The 17,027-nt window shown below is 40.7% G+C and overlaps 1 protein-coding gene across 2 annotated transcripts in view; it reads left to right on the plus strand.

Annotated features, from left to right (window-relative positions):
• PPP3R1 (protein phosphatase 3 regulatory subunit B, alpha) overlaps window positions 1–17,027 on the plus strand; it is an 85,435-nt gene that overhangs the window by 1,444 nt on the left and 66,964 nt on the right. The gene's annotated exons all lie outside the window — the stretch shown is intronic.

Raw genomic sequence — 17,027 nt, forward strand, 5'->3', positions numbered from 1 at the left:
TCAGTTTTGGAGTTGGGAAATGTATACAATTGGAGCTATTCATTCCCAGCTCTTCTTCCCTTATGTGCAAAACCAGCTGATTATCACCATTACATGTTAAGTCTAGCAGTGCGTGTGAACCAAAAATGGATTTCCTTTTGTTTTTATATTTAAAAACACAATTGCCAACTTTCCTTTTTACTGTGCAGCAAAGCTATGGTAAAATATTATGCTGCATGTTTCGACTGATCTTGTAATTGTGCCTTTACTTTCTGTTAGAAATATTTTGTTAGGGAAACATTTTAGAGGCTTGCTTTGTTTTGAATTGTGGTTCTGGAAAGCTACTGCCAAACATTTGAAATACATAGAAAACACTAAGGCTATCAAATCCCTTCCCTGTTCTGAAAAAGTGGTAATAAAATCAGGACTTAAAAACAAAACAAACCTTTACTATTTGAAGCCATGTTACTACTGCAGTGCTTCCAGTTGTTGTATGTACATCTAATAACTGAATGATATGTAGCTTTCATTACGTTATAATTACATTAATGCAGTCATTAGCCAAGGTTATATGAGAAGAATTTCTTGAAGGTTTCTCTGATGCTTATTAATGTGCACAAATTACAAGAAAGAGTTCCTGAACGGTGAGATGTATTTTTGTGTGTCTGTGAAAGGTCTTTATACTCACCCTAATTTTTCACTGCCTTGTGAGAAACTTTTGCCAGCATAGTCATATTGGGTGAAGGTGTCTTTTTTACAACATTTCTATACCAGCAAAAACCTTAGTGTATACACAGCTATGCTGTTAAAAATACTTTTGTTGGTATAGTTTATTTTGCTGGGGGAACTAATATAATACGCTGTACTGGGCAAAAGCATTTTTATTATTTATTTATTTATTGCCAGGATAAGCTGCGTCTACACTAGCAGTCTCTGAAAACCTTTTCTGATGTAGACCTGACCTTTAAGTCTGAAATTTGGATAAAATTTAAGAATAGATTAATTTGAGAAATTAAGATCAGCATAATTTAAGCTGCCTTTCATTTTTAGGAAAAATTGAATATACTTTGTGGTAATTTGGATGCTTTCACTGCAAGAGACCAGTCTCAATGTGTATAAACTAAGATCAAATCTTATTTTTCAGTTCTAACTTTTACTTTTTTGTTTTGTTTTGTAATAGGATGATGGTTTTCGGAGTTTGAAGTAACATTTCTCTTGTGTTCCTGCAGGACCAAAGTACTGGCAGTTATAGTAAACGAGCTGAGGTGAATGTATTGTAGTGTGCATGATAGGTAGATTTATTCTAAGATTTCATAGATAGTAAGGCCAGAAGGGACTGAGGTGATCATTTAGTCTGATCTCCTGCACAACACAGGCCATTGGATTTCTGTGAATTAATTCACATTTGAACTACACTATATTTTTAGGGGGAAAAAATCCAGTTGTGATTTGAGATGTATTCTGAATATAAACATTAGTGAGAGTGAAAATAGAACCACAATTCTGAGGTACATTGAACTTGTTAGTATAGCAGCTTATTTAAATATTTTTCTAATGGGCACCTAAATACTAAGGTGATGGGTGCATTACAGATTACTTGAAGCAGTGTACACACTTTATTTATCAGAGTTTGATCTAGACAATATGGTCTAAGGGAAAAATTACTTTAATCAGAGGGAAACTTACTGGGGAGTTCTATAAAAGTAAACTATGTTGGTTTTGGGCAAACATGTTGGGACAAATTATTTTTGATAGCTTCTTTCCCACTGGGACATGATTTTTCTAGCTAGTTTTGAACTTTATACCTGGAGAAAAGGAAATATAAGAATTCAGCCAGAAGTCTTTTAACTGGACGTAACATAATATATATGTGCTTTTAGTGGGGGGGGAAAAATTCAGGGCATTGCAGCAGATTATTAATTTAACTCTTGCTTTTTGTAAAATCTGGACCTCATGATTGTCTACTCGGAGATTATGCCTACCTTTACTCTAGAGGTGGTGTGTCTACTATAGACCATCGCTTGAATATGCTGGCTAGCAATAGAAGAGAATCAATCGGGAGGGGGGTCCTAGAGTACATACAGTGAAAAATGGTAAGTTTAAGGTTATTTTGCTTAATAACCTAGACTTGTGTGAAGGCATTTGCACTTTTTATCAAAGGATTCTTATTTTGAAGATTACATTTAAAGGGCATATTGTCTCAGTTTTGTGACTAGAAATTAAATTTTGCAAAGGAAAGAAAATGAGGATTATGCTGTTTACATCATGATGTCCAAAGAAGGTATGAAGACTTGACATTAAAAGAAAAAAAGTCAACTTTTTTTTATATTAGAAATATGGTCCTGTCTAGGCTGGAACATTTTAATGACTGTAGAGCTAACAAAATGGTATCATCACAAAACCGAGGAGAGTAAAAGCTGAGCAATTGCGGGAGAGGGATTTTAAGTCAGTGTTTGAAACTGTTAACTTTTAACACTTATTTAACTTCGATGGCTGATAAAACATTTTTAAGTCTGTGATTTAAAACCCTCCTTCAGTTAAGGTGTTAGCAGGTACAGTAAACATCCATAAGTTCTGCAGCAAAATCAGGGAAGGACAGACTTGACACTCCAGATATTTCTGAGGCTCAACGGGGAGCTATTCAAATCAGGGAAGCTTTAAAGGAGTATTTTGACAATGAACCACAGTATTGTATGTTTCTGTAATGCACTGAGCCAGGCATTGTTTTCTTGCACTGTGGTATGAACCTTCTCATGATCGCTGTGTGTGCAGTAACAATGCAAATGCACCTATTTGGCATTGTCAACTTAAGTTACATCAACGTTCATCCACCACTATAATTAAACTGCAGTTGCATGTCCACACAATGCTCCTTGTGACAGTGGAGCGTGTCCACAGTAGTTACTCTTGCATTGACAGAGAGCAGTGTGCTGTGGGTAGCTATCCCACTGTGCAACTTGCAACCATCTTCCACTGGATGTTCTGGGAAAGGGTTTGCAGTGTCTCACGGGGGCGAGCTGAGCATCCCATGATGCAGTTTTTTCCCTCCCATGAATCCACGGGTTTCCTAGTACATTTCATGCCACTTGTCAACAGATCCTGTAAACACATGCCTGCCATCTGTCAGAAAGCATGGATCCTGCAGTGCTCTCCAGTATTTTGGTGAGCGCTATGAATGCAACACAGTGGTGACTCTGATCATGACACCATGGTATCTGCCCTGTTGTGTGTGCCATGGACAGAAACAATTCAAGATTGCCGTTGGCATTCATGGAGGAGCTGCACATAGTGGACTGTTCGTTCTGGGCCCAAGAAACAAGCATTGAGTGATAAGATCACATTGTTATGCAGCTATGGGATGATGAGCAGTGGCTGCAGAACTTTTGGATGCGTAAATCCACCTTCCTGGAAGCGTGTGTGGTGCTCATCCCTGCTCCCTATCACAAGGACACCAAAATGAGAGCTGCCCTAATGGTGGAGAAGCGATTGGCAGTTGCAGTGTGGAAGCTGATCATTTGCGAATCAGTTTGGAGTGGGGAAGTCTACCATGGGGGTTGCAGTGATGCAAGTGTGCATGGCCATTAATCACCTCCTGCTGTGAAGGATTGACACTCTGGGCAATGTGCGTGAAATAGTGGATGGGTTTGAAGCAATGGGTTTCACTTACTGCGGAGGGGCAGTGGTGATATGCGTGCTATCTTGCGATGGAGTACAGCAACAGAAAGGGCTACTTTTCTATGGTATTGCAAGTGCTGGTATATCATTGGGGTTGTTTCATTGATATCAACACGTGCTGGTCAGGGAAGGTGCATAACAAGTGCATCTTCAGGAACACTGGACTGTACAGAAAGTTGCAGGCAGGGACTTTCTTTCCAGTCCAGAAGATTTCCATTAGAGATGTTGAAATGCCAGTAGTGATTCTGGGAGATTCAGTCTATGCCTTGCTCCCATGGCTCAGGAAGTCTTACATCAGCAACTTTGACTGCAGCAGTGAGTGCTTCAACAACAGGCTCAGCAGGTACAGAATGACTGTTGAATATGTCTTTGGCCGCTTAAAAGGTTGCTGGTGCTGCCTCTTTGGCAGGTTAGACCTCAGTAAGGAAAATATTCCCATGGTCATAGCAACCTACATTGTGAAGCTAAGGAGGAGAAGTTTCTGTAGGGGTGGAGTGTTGAGGTGGATCAGCTGGCTTTTGAGCATCCGATACCAGGGCTATTATAGGGGCTCAATGTGGCTTTGGTTGAATCAGGGAGGCTTTGAAGGAGTATTTTGATAATGAGCCACAGTTATGTATGTTTCTGTAATGCATTGAGCCAGGCATTGTATTCTTGCACTGTAGTATGAACCTTGTAATGATTGCTATGCATGCAAGAATGCAACAAAGCAAATGCACCTTTTGGCACTGTCTTAGAATTTTAGCAGCAACCCCCGTATGTAAGAGACAAATAAAGATTCATTTACTTTCTATAAGTACATTTTTATTCAACAGTCATGCAAACATTTCTATCTTCTGGAAGGAACATGAAAATTGATCACATTTGCCAATGAGGCTCTCACAGCTGGGTGTATGTCCAGCTGTCATTGTGAAACATCCCTTGGGGTGGAGTGCCTGGGGTACTGCGACGACCCTGGAATATGTGAGGAATGTGTGGGGAGAGCCTGGAAGGCAGTTCTGCATGGGCTGCAGGGGTAGGTGAGCACGGATGTGTTCCGCCTGAAGTTCAGTCAGGGACCTCAATATGTCAGCTCCCTGAGCTCCTGCCTGTGTTTCCTATCCTGACTATCCATCCGCAGTTTGCCTTTGATAGTCTCTCTCCATGCTCTCTACTTGCAATACGAAGCACCAGAGGATTGCAGCACTTCCTGGAACATGTCTTCCTTACTCCTCTTGTTTTGTCTCCTTATGAGCCTGACTCACTCAGCTGGTGTGCAGGAGGATATCCTCAAGGGCATGTCGGCAGATGGTAAAGAAACAATAGACAGAGGCATTATTGTGAGTGCAGTCACACTCTTGATCCAAACAAGTTAGCAATACAACTTTCTCACTTTCCCTTGGCAGGCATACATCACGGTGGCAGCCCCAGCCCTGGTGAGTTTGGCCTGGAGGGTAGGGGGTTTCAGTGGGGTACTTCAAGCCGGAGTGATGGGACTAGCTATATCCCTCCAGAGTCAAAAAGTGTTCCTGGCTTGCCACACCACTGGATATCCCTGTTACCTGTCCCCCATCCTCCTCCACCAATTCCACATCCTCATCCACCACGTCGTTCTTGGGGTTCACTCCGCTGGCCACTGTCTACGGACCCCCCTGAACTATCCACAGGACTTGTGGAGGTGGGGTCACTGCCAAGGATGGTGTGAAGCTTCATATAGAAGTAGCATGTCTTTGGCGCCACACAAGAATGACTGTTGGCCTCCCTTGTCTTTTGGTACGCCTGTCTCAGCTCCTTGATTTTTTTTGCACAGCACTGCTGCATGTCCCTATCATACTCCTTCTCCTCCATGCCACAAGCAGTCGGCCTGTAGATATCAAAGTTCCGGCAGTTGGAGCGGAGCTGTGACTGCACAGTCTCCTTTCCTCCACAGACCCAACAGATCTACCACCTCCGGTGTAGTCCAGGCAGGAGTGCATTTGCTGCGGGGAGCCAGCATGGTCAGTTGGGCATATGATATGTGAGCTCTGCACGCTGAGCAAACGGGGAAAGCAATTTCAAAAATTCCTACGGCTTTGAAAAGGGAGGAGTGCATACCTGTGTACAAAGCTCCAAGGCAGCAGAATTCAAACCAATGACCAGAGCAGTCATGATAGACATTTTGGGACACCACCTGGAGGCCACTTAAGGAACATAAACAATGCAGTGTCTACGCCGACACTGTGTCGCTCTAACTATGGTTCCCTAAGTGCTATGCATCTCGTTGAGGTGATTTTATTATGTTGGTGTAGCAGGAGAGTTAAACTGATGGGAGGAGCATTGCAGTGCATACACTTCCATAGTTAGGTCCACAAGGGAAGTTGCCTTACATTGACTTAACTTTGTAATGTAGACAAGCTGTTAGAGTAAAAAAAAAAAAAGGGGGGGGGCACAGAAAAATAGCTACTTGTAATTCCTTCTCCTCACTCCTGCTTTTCTAATCTTGATATATCATGAAGAATCTTACAAAAAGGGTGTGGGGGGAGACATATCCAGTTGTTCAAAAATCCTTTGCAGGTCACCTTCAATTTATGTAGTGCAAATTTTAAAAGGAACTAACTTGTAAAGATGAAAGTTTTGTAGCTTCCATCTAACTTCAGACTTAATTGGATGTTTGAGCAACACTTGTCTGGAAGGATTGTAGAAATGAGAGGATTTTTTTGGTGGTTTGCTTTTTATTCAAGGGCTGATTTATATTATGGTGACTAGCGTCCACGAAGCACAGGATTTTGTAACTCTGGCGTGATTCACTATTAGTAAGTAATTTTTTTCCTGTGGTTTCCTCCTATGATTTGTTGAGTGTTGCTAAAGAAAATAGTAAGAGAATAGTGACTTAATGCAGATATTAAGTATAGGTGATAGGCAAGCTTTTGATCCATTAATCAAAGTGCTTACAGGTTTCCTTTCCAGTGAAATAAAGCAAAACTTTTGCCCATAGTTTAAATTAATTTTTTTTTTAAAGCACTGTCCACAATTCTAATTTCAGGTTGGGGAGTCTTGCATTCTTGATTCTCCTGACCCCTTTCTCTCCTTGACCCTACTTCTTGTGATCCCATTTTGTGAATTTCTTGTGTAGGAGAGTTAGCATAATTGATCTCTATGATCACACTGTTCTTTGTTGTTTAGCAACCAGTTCACTTAGTGGTATGCTTCCCCATTTTTCCACCCTTTCTCTTGTTGGTTTATACGCATTCCCCCGCCCCCCCCCCCGACGCCTATTTATCTGTTTATTTCTGTGCGTTAGCTCTCCCCACAGAAAGACCCCAGAAGCAGAGGTGGTTGATTGTGCTTTGCTTCCTACACACTAATCCTTCCTCAAAAGCATCAGCAGGCGCAGGGAAAGCATTACTGTGCATGAAGCACAGCCATAATCAAAGTCCTTTGCTTTTGGAGGAGTTCTGGGGGTGGAAGAAAAGACTGAAATTAAGGTTGAGGGATACACTAAGGCAGAGATCTATATGTTAACTAAAAGGAGAGAGAGAAATAGAAGTGTTGCTGCTCATTGGATGTATAGTTGAAAAAGTTCAAGCAAAATTTCTTCATGAAACAAATGTACTGTATTAAATGCGGATTCTTTTCCATCCTTACACCTGTAACATCAAGAAGTATTTTAGTAAATATCACAAAGATTTGTACGGAGTATAGTTGTAGCTGTATTGGTCCCAGGAGATATTACTTCACCTACCTTGTCTCACAAAAATGTTTGACATTTATACCTCTGGAATTTGAGAGATCTGATGCACTAGACTTAACAGCTCTATTTCTTTTCCAACTACCATACAAGCTAATCTCACAACACTCCTCTCAGTTTTGTAAAAATTGTCCTCGTTTTATAAATGAGGAAACTGAGGCAGAGAAGCTAAGTGACTTTTCCAAGTACTTAGAAATAACTGTTGAGATGTGTTGAGATGCATTTCCGAGCTCTGGGGGAAAAATAGCAATGCTAAACCAAATGGCCCAATAAGAGTTTGAGGTCTCAGAATTTACAAATCATGAGGGCTAAAAATGCAACTTTTGTACCATTGGAAACCTGTTGTTCTCTGCTTCCCAGTGGCACCAGACATGTGACAGGCTGTCAAACTTTAAAATAATATATTTCATACTTCATTTTTTTTCATTTTACACCCAACATGGCTACCACATAAAGTGGCCACTTTCTTGAAAGACAAGATATAGAAACTAGTGTTTTACATTGTGTGAAAGCAATTTTGTATCCAAGTTGCCAGTAACCTAAAGAAATGATAACTCTGGCAGTGTAAGAGGTCTGTTTAAAAAAACAACAACAAAAAACAAAAATACAAGTGGGGAAGAAACAGAACTAGATGAAAGCCAAAATATGTAAATTTAAGGTCTGATGTCTTGTGACCTCCCATAGCTAGGTATACTTTAGTTGGACCAGTGACCTTTACTGTTGTGGACCTGGAACGATGATTAGAGAATTTAAATTTTCTGTCATAGCAGGATTAGATTTCATGATGTCATGTCTTCCAGTCTTGCACTTGGATCACTGGGTCACACCATATATCGTAGAGAATTTATGGATTATTTTGGTCACCAGAAGAAATAGATATGCATGATAGCAATAGAAATACTGAATATCAAGGCAAATTTAACCTATAAAAATGTATTTGAGCTAAAGTGCAAATATTGTATCTTTGTTCTTACCAGAGTCTGTTAACATACATAATTTCCTAATGGGACTAAATTTACTTTATTCTGTGTGACGAAGTGGAGACAAGCATTTTTCTAGATTACAGCCAAAAGTGTCTTCATGAACAACTCAATATTACATTCTAGGCGTGGGCTGTCTGGGAGTTCTTGATGAAGATATAGGGCTAAAATACGTTAAATAGGAATGAAAAAAGCCACCAAAAAAAAAGAGAAGAAAAGAGGAAAATACCTGTGCACCTCAATATTAGTGAATTAAAAATACTTTTAAAAGTGTTAGCTGCCTAGTGTCTAAGTTGGAAAAAAAAATCAAAACAAGCAAACGTTATGCATAAGAGAAGAGAATATTTGCAGATTTGAGATATTGCAGTTTTCCTCTCATTCATGCTAACTTTAAGACCATAGAAATTCTCCTATCCAGTTGCCCAGCTTTTTGTCCAGCTTTGCTCCACAGCAGTTTCTCATATCAACTTGCTTCACACAGTTCCTTTTCCTTCAGACAAGAAACATTTAAAATGGTCACCGTGTTCTTAACTGATCTGGAAATGCTGATGTGCATAAAATAAGTATTCTTTCGCTTCTTCTGAATCTCATTTTTCAACCATGTATTTTCTGAAACTTTCACCTATGATTCATTTTTTCTGTTCTTAGTGTTTTGTGTGCATGCACAGTTTAATAAAAATGCTTAATCTGTTTTTGAGTAAGAGTGGAAAAAATATTCCTCCCAGTAGTTTTTTTAACAACTGGACAGTCAAAATGGTTGGAGGTAGAAAGCTAATTTTTGGTGTTTATGCATTTCGCATGAAAGATAATTTTTTGATTTTCATTCAAAAGTTATAACCCATTAAATTTCATATTGTGGATGCGCAATAGAGATTACACTGGACTTTTAATGCACTTTTAGACTATGCAGCTAAGGAAAGCAGTGCTGTGTGTTAACATGGCTAACTTAACTGTGGGTTATTGACAGTTGTTTGACTGTGTGGTTAGTTAAGGCTCTACATTGTGAATAGAGAGGAATCCTCACAATTATAAATAATACTTCAATAACTGATCACCTTAAATAATACTTCTATAGCTGTGTTAAAGAAATCTTGGAAATCCTTTGAATAGGCCAGTATTGCTCCTTAACAGCCAGCAAGAATCTTAGCTCCCAAGCTACAAACGAGTTGTGCTAATTAGTAAATCAAATTTGTGAAGCAGTTTGTGTGGATGGTTGTTTTTAAGCTAAAATATATTAAATGCAGCTAAACAGCCAGAGACTAAAAACCCAAGTCAAGTAAGCAACGTGACCATTTCTAAAACTTTCAGCACAGTCAAAAGGAAATTTTGAGCCACGTAAGCATTAATGCATTGTGTCAGATAGGTAAATCAAAGGAGTTGAAAAACTCCAATTCCTATAAGCCACTGCCGTAGAATGATAAAGTTAGCTAAAAATACAGTGGTGAAAGGCCCACCAGCAAGGTCCATGGGCAAATGTCCTGCTGAAAAGCCCAGCTACTGGAAAGGGGATTTTACTGGGATTTCTTGCAGAATATAGTCTTGGGACCCAGTGACCCAGATGCGGAGGTTCATCTTTTACATCTGCCTTTGGTTTGATATGAGTATATCTCATTTAAACTTAAAACTCCACTTCTTCCCCCTCACCCATGTTGGCTAGGAAGAAGGAGACCCTTGTCTCTTCTCCCTGCTTCCAGAATGTCCTAGCTGCTGTGAGTGGGGCAGGCCTCTGCTACTGTATCCAGTTTCCATTCTCCCCACTTCCCAATGAATAACGCCACTGAGCACCACTGATGTTTCTCCTGGCATTTCCAGACAGCAGTGGCAGGAAAAGACTGACACAACTCTTGACAGTTTCACTGGTGACTGGATAGCAGCATTGAAACTGAGTCTAGTCGTTTTTTTTTCTGGTCAGCAAAGTTATGAACAGCAGCAGCAATGTTGAAGTTGTCTTTTTAAGTCTTGCTGCATTCATTTTGACGGAATATATGGGCCCAAGGAATCAAATATATTAATGTGACCCCGTCATTGTCTAGCATTAAACAATGTTAAACAAGGTTTTGGGTTTGGTATACAGAGTGCCCCTGAGGGAATTGTGTGCCAAAAAAAAAAAAAATTCTGCGCACAATATTTCAAAATTTCTGAAAATTTTATTTATCAGTAAATAAAAGGTGGAGGCTCTAGCATGGCAGTGGGGAGCACAGGCGACTGGCTGCACGGAGGTGGGAAATCACCATGCAGACCCCCCCCATGCCCCCAACATAGACTTGGCTGTGAGGCTGAACCTGATCCTGACAGTGCAAGGGCCAAGCCTGCCTCAGAAATACTCTGTGGCCCTGCCCCTCCATACCAGGTGTGAGCAGGTAGGCTCAGCCTGGCAGGATCTTAGTGTGGAGTGAGAGGATTCTGTGTGGGGGAATCTGGGTGCAGGGGGGATCTGGATGCACTGGAGCTTGTTGAGGGGTTCCGGGTGCAGGGGCAATGGGACTCTGAAGGGGGGGTCTTCACCTAGGTGAAGGTGGTTGAGGCTGGGGGGGAGGTCTGGGTGTGGAGGGATGGGGCTCGGCGGGGGGGTCTGCGTGTGGGGGACTTGATGGGAGGTTCTGGATACTGGGGGAGTGGGGGTAGGTGGAAAGGGGGTCCAGGTGTGGGGGGGCTTATTGGGGTGGCCCACGTGCAAGGGGTGTTGAGTGGGGGGTGATCTGGGTGTAGGGGTGGGGGTTTGGATGCAGGGGGTGGGGCTCAGCACGGTGGAGGTTCGGGGATGGGGTGGTGAGGGTCGACAAAGGGTTCTGGGTATGGGGGGGGTGTCTAGATGCATGGTGGTTGGGTGCATAGACGCTGACTTCACGGGTGCTCCAGTGCATCAATGGAAAAAAAATTAGTGGGTGCTGAGCACCCACTGGCAGCCAGCTCCCATCTACCCCTGCAGTGCCTCACACCCGCTTGCTGCCTCGCTGATCAGCTCCTCCCTCCCTGCCAGCATGTACCACCCGCCACGATCAGCTGTTTCATGGTGTGCGGGAGGCTCTGGGAGGGAAGGGGAGGAGTGGGGAGGGGGAATGCTAGGGGGAGGGAGAGGGGCAGAGGTGGGAGCTTGGGGAAAGGGTTGGGTGGGGGGGTGGGGCCTGAGGTGGAGCAGAGGGTTGAGCACCCCCCGGGCCTGGAGGAAGCCAGTGCTTTTGATTGGGTGGATGGGGGAGCAGCTACCCATACAGTGACCCCTTCTCTTGTGGCTGAGGAGTGATGGGCTCAGGAAGTGGGGGTGGGGGGAGTGGAGAGCTTCCTGCAGCCAGGGAAGGATTTTGGGGGTGGGTCTTGTGTGGGAAAAGGAAGTCCTGTCCTTCCCTGCCCAGCCGGGACTAGCAGCTGAGCTCAGTGCAATATAGGAGCCATCAGACAGGGTGTCCCCAGCCCCCTTCCCTCCTCCTTCAGTGATTTACCTCTCCACCAGCTGCTCCGGGCACACGAAAGGACATGGTCATGCTGCTGTGGAGGGGTGCATAACCACTCTTGTGGCTTCCCTTTGCTTCCCTGTCAGAAAGTCATATTTCTGCAGGGAAGCAAAGAAATCTGTGGGGGACATGAATTCCCCCAGGAGTAAAAAGACCTCAGCCACCTTGGTACTGTGGCATACACACCATTAAAATTGTTTTCATCCTTCTATTTAAGATATAGAAAAGATGAGGAAAAACATTAAAGCATTTGCAATATAAAGTATTAAGTAAGGCTTTCATTTTAACAACATCCGTTGTTCCTCTTCCGTTAGCTGGAAAGAGGTTTTATTAGGAGCCCCCTTCCCTCGTTTGACAGTCTCTAGATGATTATAATTGTCCATTTTGGGGAAAAGAATTTAGTTGAGCTGGCCTCTAGCTGCTGCTGCTGTTACAGTTAAAAGTCCAATCCTGTTTCATATTGGGTGGGTTTGGGATTTAGCCAAAGCAAGTGGAGATGGTAATGTCGTCTTGGCCTGGTCTGATCCAGACATTTTTAGGATGAGGATGGCAAAGACCAAATGATGTCATGGTAGATCCCACAGTCCCATGTGACAGTCAGGTTGCCATTCATGACATTGAAGTTTTCTGTAGTCGTTGTTGACGGACGTCTGCTGACTGAAAGAAGAAGTTGTGTTAGTTTGGTCTCTGTTAATTTTTACCCCTAGAGTCTTTCTTTGAGGACCCCAAAAGAGGATGGTGGGCAGAGTAGCCCATCTCCTCATTATTTTCTTCTAGGCCTAATTAAACCTAATTTCTGACACACCAATATTGGTTTATTGATTTCTGGTCCCACATTTATCTTGTTTACCAGACATGATCTTAACAGAGTGTCCTTGAATTATATTAGTGGCCTTTTTGTTTGGTTAAACCTAGCCTTTTTGTTTCCTCTTTCCCATTAACATTTATTGTTAAAAGTTATTGTAATCAGGGTGGATTTGATTTAAATTTGATTTTAAATCATGATTTAAATCACCAGTCAGGAAGACTCGAATTAATCATGGATTTCTACATAAAAGTGCATTCTTGTTGGTTGTTATAACCTTAATATATACTCATCACAACTCAGAGATAGATGTAGATTTCATTTTTAAGTGATTTATTTTGAAAACTTTTCAGATTAGTTTTACAGCTATATCAGAAAATGAATGATTGTTTGGTTATTTCATTTACCAAAGATAATTGAAACATATTTATGAAGTCTTTGGGAGGTGAACTCTAATATTTGGAGGATTTTCATGCCATGCTGTATTAGTAGGAGGACATCACCAGACAGATATTAAAATTGTTTTATTTAACTAAAACAACAACGTTATCTATTCTCGATTTTTTTCTTCAACAGCAAACATATTTTAACAAAACAAGCATATGAATTTTTGAATTTAAACATTTAAGTTTTTTAAAATAGGTTTGTTTTTGTTAAAATTGTTTTTAATTAAAATTTTAAATGAAATATTAAAAAAAATAGTAGACTATGTCAGCCAGGTCAACATGAGAAACTTAAAATATTGGCTTCTGCAGCTAACTCAGTCATCACCACCTTCATTTTCCTGTTTGTTCATAATCTGGAAAAGAAAAACAAGCTTTCCTGCTTTTTCACGTCCCAAACGATTTCTCAATTTGGAATGAATTAGTCCAAAGGAAGAAAATATTCTTTCTACGCTGTCAGAAGAAGCTACTGCTGTTAAAAGTGAGATTATCACTTCAACAGTCTCTGAATCCAAGTACTTACATGACTTCCATCAGTTCACTGGTGTGACTTTCTTTAAAACATCATCAGCAAACATATATTTCTTGAATCATTCTTATTCCCAAACTGGTTCTCTTTTACAGTCTGCTGCCATTATAAGTTTTCCCTTCTAGTTAGAGAATGGTATGATAGATCTCAAATCAATGAAGGCTACACTCAGAAAGACCTGAAGACTTCTGGAATATGCTGCTCAAACAGTTTCACTTTTTTCTACTGCCTATCCCTCCCTTCTCACATTTATCTCCAGACTTCTTCTCCTTGCCCAGATCTATTTCACCCCAACAATCTTCTGTTCAGTGAACTGTTTTTTAAACTTCTCACTTTTAGAGAGAGATAAGGGATTGACTCTGTGTACAGAAATTTGCAGAGGGACAATAGGGTTGAGGTCTATTGTTTCTCACCTCTCTCTATATATTTATGTATTTAAAATCATTTTTGCTGTTAACAAGCATGTTATCTCTGGAGACACAAATCTACAGTTTGAGAACTGCAAAACTAAGCATCTCTGATGGTATCTTCTAGACTCAGCACTGAGTCCCATTGGGTAGATAGAAAGATTAACCTAAATAATCTGTACAGAAGCCCCTAGAACACCATAAGATTGGGTCCGTAATCCACGAACTATGGGAACTCTTTTACAAAACTTTTCTTAAACATTACATGAATATATTGTCTCATACTATAGAATTTATAATCCCTATTCTATGATGAGATATCTTTGAGCTATAATGTATCTTAAAGCTATCTTTAGATAGGTTTTTTCCCTCAAAAAGCATTTTATCAAAAAAATCAGAGTTTAAATAAAAAAAAAAAATCACCAGCTATCTCTGGTGACTTACTTGACTAGTGACTTATTTGATTGCTACCAAGTGGGTGCAAAAGAGTTAAAAAGTGCTGTTGGGGAAGAGCAGGAGGCACAAGGGGTGTCTGTGATATAACTGTCTAGGTGGTATGAATGGGTCATTAAAGGACTTGATAAAGCCAACGCGTATCAATGAAGGATTCATAAAAACATGGGAATTCCAATGGCTGGGATATTCATGCTTTGTAACCAATAGCCCAGAGGAAGATGATTTTCCCCCACCTCTTTGCAGGGAAGCAGAGCCAAGACCCTACACTGGGAACAAAAGGAAAAGGTGTCAGGTAGCTATGTTAAGAGCTGGCCTTTGGATAGATACAGCTGCTCATATCTGGGACTGAGACACAAAGGGCATGTCTACATTACAAAATTTAAGTTGACTTAAGTTATGTCACCATGCAGCCACTGCAGTAATCAAATCTGTTTTGTATGTCCACGTTAGCTCCTTCTGTCAGTGGTACACGTCCTCACCAGAGGTGCTTGCACCAACTGTCATTGTGGGGCACGGACAGCCAGAGCCCCGCCACTCCAGCTCTGCGGTGTGTCTACATTGTGTCTACATTGACACTGCATTGATTTAACTACACTGACCTAAGCATTACACTTCTCTCAGAGGTGGAGTTATTAAACCTGTGTAATGGGTGTCTTACATTGGTGAGAGCAACGTTATAGGGTAGATGGTTACCGCCCTAATTCTGTAGGGTAGACCAGGCCAAAGGGACAGATACAGAGAGGAAACCAAGATGGTTACTACAGCAGCATAGCTCAAGGGAGCCCTGGTTTGGTCAGTGTTGGACTATTCTTAACCCTTGCTTCTCTGTGCTAACCTAAGGACTTCCCAATATTGTGTTCCGTTTGACACAGGCCAGATATGTACTTCAAAATGCGATTGACCTTATTGTTCGGGGCTTTGAAAAATTGTGTGCTTTGTCTGATGTAGTTAGGTAGACATAGTAACTGCCTCTTGGAGGTACAGATTAACTACACTGACAGCAAAACTTGTGCTGCTATAGTGTAATATAGACATACTCTAATAAACCCTACTCTGTTTTGAAAATGCTGTTTGCTGTCACTGCAAATACTTGCTGAAGTAGCAATGATCCCTGAAGGGGGCAAAAAGTCTCTGAATAGGCATTTATTTCAGTTAGACTCACTGGGCAGAGGTCACAGTGAAACAGGATTGTTGGAGCCCAGAGGCTCAGTCTTGGAGACGTTGAGGCCACGTGGCCCATCCTTGTCAAAAAGTGGGACCCCTTGGGGGGTCTTTCACACTGAAGGGGTTCTTCCAAGCAACTGTTTTAGAGCTGGTGGGTAGCTTTTTAATAGCCCTGTTATACAGAGCCACTGAATCGGTGTTATATATAAAATGATACGCTTGAGCAGTTTAATTTAATATTTAGGAGCTATCTAAGTTGCTTATCACTTCGATATCTCAGTGTTTGTGAGGCAGGCTTCACTGGTAAAACTAAAGGGCCACCCATGTGGTTCCTCTGGGATTTCAGAGGTGAACACAAGCTTTTGTGGATCTGTTATTGAATCTAATGTCTTCCACGGTCAGTTCAGTATCTAGTGGCAACTAGAAAAACTATTAGAGTTTGAGTCTCTGTGAATAAATTTGAGGATATTTCATCAAAAGGAAAATACACAGAGATGAGTTACTAGTGTTTTCCATAGAAAGACTTAAGTACAACCTGAAAAACTTTTGAAATACGTAATTTTGAATACTGCTTTTCTTTTTGACTCAGGAAAGGAAAAGGCATTCTATGACAACCTCTTATTTGAAGTGGATCTGTTCAAATGTCTTACCAGGACTTGTTCTTATAAATTTCCAGTTGGATCTCAAACAAATGGCTGAAGGAATGTAAAAAGTTATTTACCAATTTATTTTGAAACATAGATGTTCCAGATAAAGAAGTTTGACCCTCTCAAATACTGAAGTGTATCAGAACATTTAATTCTTGCTACCATTTGAAGTAGACTTAGAATGTGGACAGAGTATTGAAAATTAAATAGGATTAAGTATATGATTTCAGATGGAAGGAAAATAATTTGGGTTAATGGGCAACTTTAATTTTGTAGTAGTCTGGTACATCAAAGTTCTACTGAAACCAGGCACTCATTAGGGTTTCAATAGAGATTCTAGATAAGGCATTTATATTTGATTTTCAATATTAAATATTTAGACCATTGCACCCATAAACAAAAAATAAGTTATAGTAAACCTAGGTTTTAAATTATTTGGGGCAAGGGACCATCTTCCTGTTTGGGGTCCTGATCCTTGTTTACAAAAACAAACAAACAAAAGCTGAATTTGTTTTAATGGTACAGATTAACTGAGAAAAAATACTGTTTCAAGTCTCAAGGATGGATATCCTTCAGTAGTACATTTTCATATGAAAGCAATCTATTTTTGTGTTTTTCTTTATGTAGTTCTTTGAATTTTAAGACTCTGGTAATTAAAGTAACTAGAGCATTTTAGAACTTTGCAACAAACTCTTTTTCAGTTCATTTAAAAGTAAATTTAAAACATCAGCTTGCTTATGTACAGTTACTGTTAAAAATTGAGTCCAAGAGTTTCTTCAGAACT

The sequence above is a fragment of the Eretmochelys imbricata genome, chromosome 3 (genome assembly GCF_965152235.1).
Source record: "Eretmochelys imbricata isolate rEreImb1 chromosome 3, rEreImb1.hap1, whole genome shotgun sequence".
NCBI lineage: Eukaryota > Metazoa > Chordata > Testudines > Cheloniidae > Eretmochelys > Eretmochelys imbricata.